Genomic DNA, 8462 nt, shown 5'->3' with positions numbered 1-8462 from the left:
CTGTTTGAAAATGTGAAAAAAAAAAAACATTTTTAAGATTACTTTTTAAAATGTGAATCTCATTTTTATTTGGCATACCCGTGACGGCATTGCGCGTACCCCTGTTTAGGGAAAACCTGCAATAGACAACTATGTTTGTGTGGATGAAGTAGAAAATAAGACCTGTTATCCTCTATCGTCCTCACTTTTATGTTGAGTTGTCATTGAGTATTTCGATCTATGAGAATGTAGAGTGTTGTAAGGCCTGGGATTTGCTTTCTTTAGCAGTAAAAAATAAATAAAAAAGGAAACATTTTCCGGATCAATTCTTGTAACTTTCCTTTTGATTCTAGTTCTTGAGTTGAGAATGATGTTTTTTGCTCTGTATGTACTGGGATCCTGTGGTCTTTATTTCATGTAATGATGGATGTGGTTATACATTATACAGGGAAGTCAGTTAAAACCTCTACAGTATCGGTGGGTCCCCCAAGGGACGGTTGAGCTTACGTAGGCTAATGCGATTAGCATGAGGTTGTAAGTAACAAGAATATTTCCCAGGACATATCTGGTATTGTCAGAAAGCTTAAATTATTGTTAATCTAACTGCACTGTCCAATTTACAGTAGCTATTACAGTGAAAGAAGACCATGCTATTGTTTGAGAGTGTACCATTATGAACTTGAACAGTTATTAATAAACCAATTAGGCACATTTGGGCAGTCTTAATACAACATTTTGAACAGAAATGCCATGGTTCATTGGATCAGTCTAAAACTTTGCACAGACACTCCTGCCATCTAGTGACCAAAATCTAAATTGCAGCTGAGCTGGAATAAAACATTATGGCCTTTCTCTTGCATTTCAAAGATGATGGTACAAAAAAAAATATATATATATATGGTTTTTTCTTTGTATTATCTTTTACCAGATCTAATGTGTTATATTCTCCTACATTCATTTCACATGTCCACAAACTGCAAAGTGTTTTCTTTCAAATGGTATCAAGAATATGCATATTCTTGCTTCAGGTCCTGAGCTACAGGCAGTTAGATTTGGGTATGTCATTTTAGGCGAACATTTAAAAAAAGGGGTGGATCTTTATGCACAATTAAGTATTAGTATTAATTATACAACGGTACTGTTGAATATTCATTTCTAATTGGCTTGAAGGGCATTCTATTTTTCTGTTTTAATTGTCACATACACTGGATAGGTGCAGTGAATGAAATGTGTTGTTTTACAGGGTCAGTAGTAGTACGGCACCCCTGGAGCAAATGAGGCCTTTGCTCAAGGGCACATCGACAGATTCTAGACTAGATTCTAGACTAGAGTGGGCATTGTTTATCTGTAATGCACGGCAATAACCAACGGCTATGAAGTTCATTCTTACATGTTCTATGTTTGAACTGCTTTTGAAAGCAAAATTATAATTGGGAACATTATTGCCATTGAAGACTGATGGTTTGGTTAGCTAACCTAGCAAGTCTCTCTTTGGTAACCAAGGCAATTACAGTAGCCATCTAGTAAACTTTCTAGCTACTTCAGTGGATGTTGAACACATTTCTAGCGATACGTGTGTTCAATTATAGGTGTGGTATAAGCAGGATAATCAACTCTGGGCTCTATGCGTTCCGTGGAAAATAATGCAACTCCATGGAAGGTTAGTGCAACAACACACCTTCCACGTCATGCATTATTCATGCATTATTTACCACATAACGCAATAGCCCCTCGTTGATTATCCTTTAAGTATTGAGATTGTGTACAGTATACAGATGACGGTGTATTCGTCTTTGTCTGTAAACCCCTCTCATTGTTCTCAGTAGCATAAATGTTTTCAAGCATGCCATGGCCTTTTACTGTGGTGAATAATTGAATAGTAAGTGCTATTGTTCTGTAGTTCTGCACAGCTGATCTGTAGAGTAGCTTCTGTTGGCAAGGCAAGCTAACAGTTTATTAAACCAGGAAACAAGGAAACTGTGACATTTAAGGGTCTCCCAGATGATCAAAAGGTGTTTAGTTAACCAGTGTTAAGGAAGCTACTCTGAAAATATAGTTTACCAAGCTACCAATTACTTCACACTGGAAGAAGTTAACCTATGCTAAAGCTACCCTTAAAAGCATATAGTTTACTTTGAAAGTGTATTTCACCACTTCCAAACTACTTCGTGAAAAATTATCATATCTAAATCAGAAATGTTAGACTACAAACAGCAAAAACAGATAACTCTGGATTTGAACTACCACCAAGCTACAGCAAAATGTAAGTTCCCTACTCCCCAGCACTTGTGTTGTCTGATAAATATGGCGCATTTACATTGTTTTGAAATAGAGTCAAAGATACAAACAGGGAATATTGAATGCATATTAAATGCATATTCAAAGAGTGAACTAATCTCAACAGTCAGTACATCTTTGAATATCTGACTTTTTTTATTTTGCCCTCGCAAGGGCTAGATATAGTTATTTTGTAGGCACAAATATTGTGACATTCACAGGGGCCCCAATGAATAGTTGACATACATTTTCTTGTCCACCACTCCTTAGTAATAGATTTTCCAGGGTTTAAATGTGTGTTATGTAGGCAACAATCATAATACCACAGGCAATCTGTAGGCCTATCTACCATTATCGGATGATTTAAGGTGATGTCCACTTGCGGGGATCCTCTACACCCTGAGATGCACAATATATATCGCTTATACCTCAGAGCACTCAATTCCTAATGGAGAGCAGTTGTGTGCATGCAATCTTAAAGTTAGTTTTTTCAGCCTGGTCTCATAGACGTAACATAGTAAACGTAAATCAGGGGGCCTCAAATTAGTATGAAATGTTACTTTTAGAATGGTTATATAAGAAAGAAGGTTACTTAAGGCAAAAAAAGCGAGAGTAGGGTGTTTGCTCAGGGTGGATGGGTGGGCATATAATGCGAACGTCTAACGCGAATCTCATCATGGACAACTTGATAAGTTTAGCAATTTTGCAACTACTTACTACTTTTTTAGATACTTTGCAACTACTTAGCCTTTATTTAGCCAGGAAGGCCAGTTGAGAAGTTCTCATTTACAACTGTCACATGGCCAAGATAAAGCAAAGCAGTGCGACAAAAACAACAACACAGAGTTAAATATAAACAAATGTACAGTCAATTACACAAAATAGAATTACACAAAATAGAAGAAAAATAGAAAAATCTATGTACAGTGTGTGCAAATGTAGAAGAGTAGGGAGGTAAGGCAATAAATAGACCATAGAGGCGAAAACAATTACAATTTAGCATTAATACTGGAGTGATAGATGTGCAGATGATGATGTGCAAGTAGAGATACTGGGGTGCAAAAGAGCAAGAGGGTAAGTAATAATATGAGGTATTCGGGTGTGCTATTTACAGATTGGCTGTGTACAGGTACAGTGATCGGTAAGCTGCTCTGACAGCTGATGCTTAAAGTTAGAGAGGGAGATATAAGACTCCACCTTCAGAGATTTTTGCAATTCATTCCAGTCATTGGCAGCAGAGAACTGGAAGGAAAGGCGGCCAAAGGAAGTGTTGGCTTTGAGGATGACCAGTGCAATATTCTTAACTCCTAACCCCTAGCCTAGCTAACGTTAGTTACCTAGCTAGCGTTAGTTACCTAGCTAGTGTTAGCCACCTAGCTAACATTAGCCACAACAAATTGGAATTCATCACATACTTTTGGTCATGTAGTGTATGTTGAGACCTGCTCTTTGAACATGTCATTTCAAAATTACGGGCATTAATATGGAGTTGGTCCTCCCTTTGCTGCTATAGCACCCTCCACTCTTCTGGGAAGGCTTTGAACTAGATGTTGGAACATTGCTGCAGGGACCTGCTTCCATTCAGCCACAAGAACATTAGTGAGGTTGGGCCTTGATGTTGGGAAATTAGGCCTGGCTCGCAGTCGGCGTTCCAATTCATCCCAAAGGTGTTTGATGGGGTTGAGGTCGGGGCTCTGTTTAGGCCAGTCAAGTTCTTCCACACCAATCTCGACAAACCATTTTTGCATGGACCTCGCTTTGTGCACTTGGGCATTGTAATGCTGAAACAGGAAAGGGCCATCCCCAAACTGTTGCTACAAAGTTGGAAGCACAGAATTTTGTAGAATGTCATTGTTTGCTGTAGCATTAAGATTTCCCTTCACTGGAACTTAGGGTCCTAACCTGATCCATGAAAATCAGCCCCAGACCATTATTCCTCCTCCACCAAACTTTACAGTTGGCACTATGGATTGGGGGAGGTAGCGTTCTCCTGGCATCCGCCAAACCCAGATTCGTCCGTCGGACTGCCAGATGGTAAAGCGTGATTCATCACTCCAGAGAATGCGTTTCCACTGTTCCAGAATCCAATGACGGCGAGCTTTACACCACTCCAGCTAACGCTTGGCATTGCACATTGTGATCTTAGGCTTGTGTGCGGCTGCTCGGCCATGAAAATTCCATTTCATGCAGCTCCAGACGTTGCTTCCAGAGGCAGTTTAGAACTCGGTAGTGAGTGTAGCAACTCGGCGGTCCCTTTCTGTGAGCTTGTGTGGCCTACCACTTTGCTGCCGAGCCGTTGTTGCTCCTAGACGTTTCCATTTCACAATAACAGCACTTACAGTCGACCGAGGCAGCTCTAGCAAGGCAGAAATTTTACAAACTGACTTGTTGGAAAGTTGGCATCCTATGACAGTGCCACGTTGGATGTCACTGAGCTCTTCAGTAAGGCCATTCCACTGCCAATGTTTGTTGAAATTGATGGCTGTGTGCTCGATTTTATACACCTGTCAGCAACAAGTGTGGCTGAAATATCCGAATCCACTAATTTGAAGGGGTGTCCACATACTTTTGTATTTTCAAATTTGTAACATATTGTACAAATTGTCATTGTTAACATATCATACAAAATGGATGATGCACATCCACAAATGAATACATATTATACAAAATGTAACGTTATGTTATGTCTACCACTGAGTACAGGTAGATTTTTTCCTTGAGGCCCCCAGTATTAGCCAAATTATTATTATTTTGAGCAAAAATCCCACGTTTTTTGCCCAAACCCAAACCCAGGCCCACTGAGCTAAAAATAGATCAGCCGATCTGACATTTTCCGAAATGGGAGATGGCCAGTCCGCCCCTACCTGTGAGTCTCGTAAATACTGCCGGGTGAGACAGTTTTTGGCAGCCTTCACACCCTGATCAGCGAGAGGCAATGAAGACGATTGATGACAGTTTGGGCTACGTCTGAAGGAAACGCCCCAGCCTCCTCATCGGAAGCAAATTATATTTTTTCTCCATCGCTCCCCACCATGCTTTGGAAGATTAAATCGCCAGCAGGTTGTCTCCTGCAGGCAGGAGAGTATTACTCAAGAGAACACTTGCTTTGAAGAGAAGGAAGGCACCGCTTCCTACCACCACCTCAACACAAGACTGCGGAAATGAAAATGTGAAACAGTGCAGTCATGGTGTTGAAAACACAGCTGCTTATGGTGGAAACAAAAACATTTCCATTTCTGCTGTTATATGACATAGCTGAGCCGGTTTTCCATTAGTGTTGTAACCCTATTTATTTTACTTAATTATCTATCACCTACCCCCGAAGGACCCATGATAGATAATGGGCCTGTGATAGCTAATTAAGTCAAACAATTAGGTTTACACAATCATGCCCACTAACATGGGATTGTAACACCTAGGGAGAATTGAAGAAGCGAACCTCCAGACAGTGAGACTGACATGCCAATTACACAGCGCCTCAAGTGGCCACTTGCTGATGTCTTTGATAGTGATCACTCGAGTCTGCCACTGTTTTGGGCAAAAGGATAATTTAACAAATCGTTTTTTCCCAAAATGATATATCCACCAATTTTTTGCATTTGTGTTTTTTCCTCAGAAATTATTTCTTATGGGTACTTTCATGTGTGTGTAAATATGTTGCTGCTACTGTTTATCTTTCCTGTTGCCTAAACATTTTACCCCTATGTACATACAGTGCATTCGGAAAGTATTCAGACCTCTTGACCTTTTCCACATTTGTTACATTACAGCCTTATTCTAAAATATATTACATTTTTTCCCCCTCATCAATCTACACACAATACCCCATTATGACAAAGCAAAAACAGATAAAAAAAATAAAAAATAAAACTGAAATATCACATTTAAGTAAGTATTCAGACCCTTTACACAGTACTTTGTTGAAGCACCATTAGCAGCGATTACAGCCTCAAGTCTTCTTGGGTATGAAGCAACAAGCTTGGTACATCTGTATTTGGGGAGTTACTCCCATTACTCTCTGCAGATCCTCTCAAGCTCTGTCAGGTTGGATGGGGAGCGTTGCTGCACAGCTATTTTCAGGTCTCTCCAGATAGGTTTGATTGGGTTCAAGTCTGGGCTCTGGCTGGGCCACTCAAGGACATTCAGAGACTTGTCCTGAAGCCACTCCTGTGTTGTCTTGGCTGTGTGAACACCTGAGCTCAATTTTGAGTCTCATAGCAAAGAGTCGGAATACTTATGTAAATAAGGTATTCCGATTAAAAATATATACACTGCTCAAAAAAATAAAGGGAACACTAAAATAACACATCCTAGATCTGAATGAATTAAATATTCTTATTAAATACTTTTTTCTTTACATAGTTGAATGTGCTGACAACAAAATCACACAAAAATTATCAATGGAAATCAAATTTATTAACCCATGGAGGTCTGGATTTGGAGTCACACTCAAAATTAAAGTGGAAAACCACACTACAGGCTGATCCAACTTTGATGTAATGTCCTTAAAACAAGTCAAAATGAGGCTCAGTAGTGTGTGTGGCCTCCACGTGCCTGTATGACCTCCCTACAACGCCTGGGCATGCTCCTGATGAGGTGGCGGATGGTCTCCTGAGGGATCTCCTCCCAGACCTGGACTAAAGCATCCGCCAACTCCTGGACAGTCTGTGGTGCAACGTGGCGTTGGTGGATGGAGCGAGACATGATGTCCCAGATGTGCTCAATTGGATTCAGGTCTGGGGAACGGGCGGGCCAGTCCATAGCATCAATGCCTTCCTCTTGCAGGAACTGCTGACACACTCCAGCCACATGAGGTCTAGCATTGTCTTGCATTAGGAGGAACCCAGGGCCAACCGCACCAGCATATGGTCTCACAAGGGGTCTGAGGATCTCATCTCGGTACCTAATGGCAGTCAGACTACCTCTGGCGAGCAAATGGAGGGCTGTTCGGCCCCTCAAAGAAATGCCACCCCACACCATGACTGACCCACCGCCAAACCGGTCATGCTGGAGGATGTTGCAGGCAGCAGAACGTTCTCCACGGCGTCTCCAGACTCTGTCACGTCTGTCACATGTGCTCAGTGTGAACCTGCTTTCATCTGTGAAGAGCACAGGGCGCCAGTGGCGAATTTGCCAATCTTGGTGTGCTCTGGCAAATGCCAAACGTCCTGCACGGTGTTGGGCTGTAAGCACAACCCCCACCTGTGGACGTCGGGCCCTCATACCACCCTCATGGAGTCTGTTTCTGACCGTTTGAGCAGACACATGCACATTTGTGGCCTGCTGGAGGTCATTTTGCAGGGCTCTGGCAGTGCTCCTCCTGCTCCTCCTTGCACAAAGGCGGAGGTAGCGGTCCTGCTGCTGGGTTGTTGCCCTCCTACGGCCTCCTCCACGTCTCCTGATGTACTGGCCTGTCTCCTGGTAGCGCCTCCATGCTCTGGACACTACGCTGACAGACACAGCAAACCTTCTTGCCACAGCTCACATTGATGTGCCATCCTGGATGAGCTGCACTACCTGAGCCACTTGTGTGGGTTGTAGACTCCGTCTCATGCTACCACTAGAGTGAAAGCACCGCCAGCATTCAAAAGTGACCAAAACATCAGCCAGGAAGCATAGGAACTGAGAAGTGGTCTGTGGTCACCACCTGCAGAACTACTCCTTTATTGGGGGTGTCTTGCTAATTGCCTATAATTTCCACCTGTTGTCTATTCCATTTGCACAACAGCATGTGAAATTTATTGTCAATCAGTGTTGCTTCCTAAGTGGACAGTTTGATTTCACAGAAGTGTGATTGACTTGGAGTTACATTGTGTTGTTTAAGTGTTCCCTTTATTTTTTTGAGCAGTGTATATTATTTGCTACAATCTCTAAAAACCTGTTTTAACTTTGTCATTATGGGGTATTATATGTAGATTTCAGAGAAAAAAATAAATATTTAATTCATTTTAGAATAAGACCGTAACAAAATGTGGAGAAAGTCAAGGGGTCTGAATACTTTCTGAAGGCACTTTATCTACTTCAATTACCTCGTACCCCTGCACATCGACTCGGTATTGGTACCCTGTGCATATAGCAAAGTTATCATTACTCCTTGTGAATTTATTCCTCAGGTGATGTTTTTTTTCTACATTTTTCACTCTGAGTTGTTGAGAAGGGCCCTGTAAGTAATTATTTTACTGTTAGTCTACACCGCATGTGGCAAA

The sequence above is a fragment of the Salvelinus alpinus genome, chromosome 25 (assembly GCF_045679555.1).
Source record: "Salvelinus alpinus chromosome 25, SLU_Salpinus.1, whole genome shotgun sequence".
In the NCBI taxonomy this organism is placed as follows: domain Eukaryota; kingdom Metazoa; phylum Chordata; class Actinopteri; order Salmoniformes; family Salmonidae; genus Salvelinus; species Salvelinus alpinus.
This window is presented reverse-complemented; position numbering follows the sequence as displayed.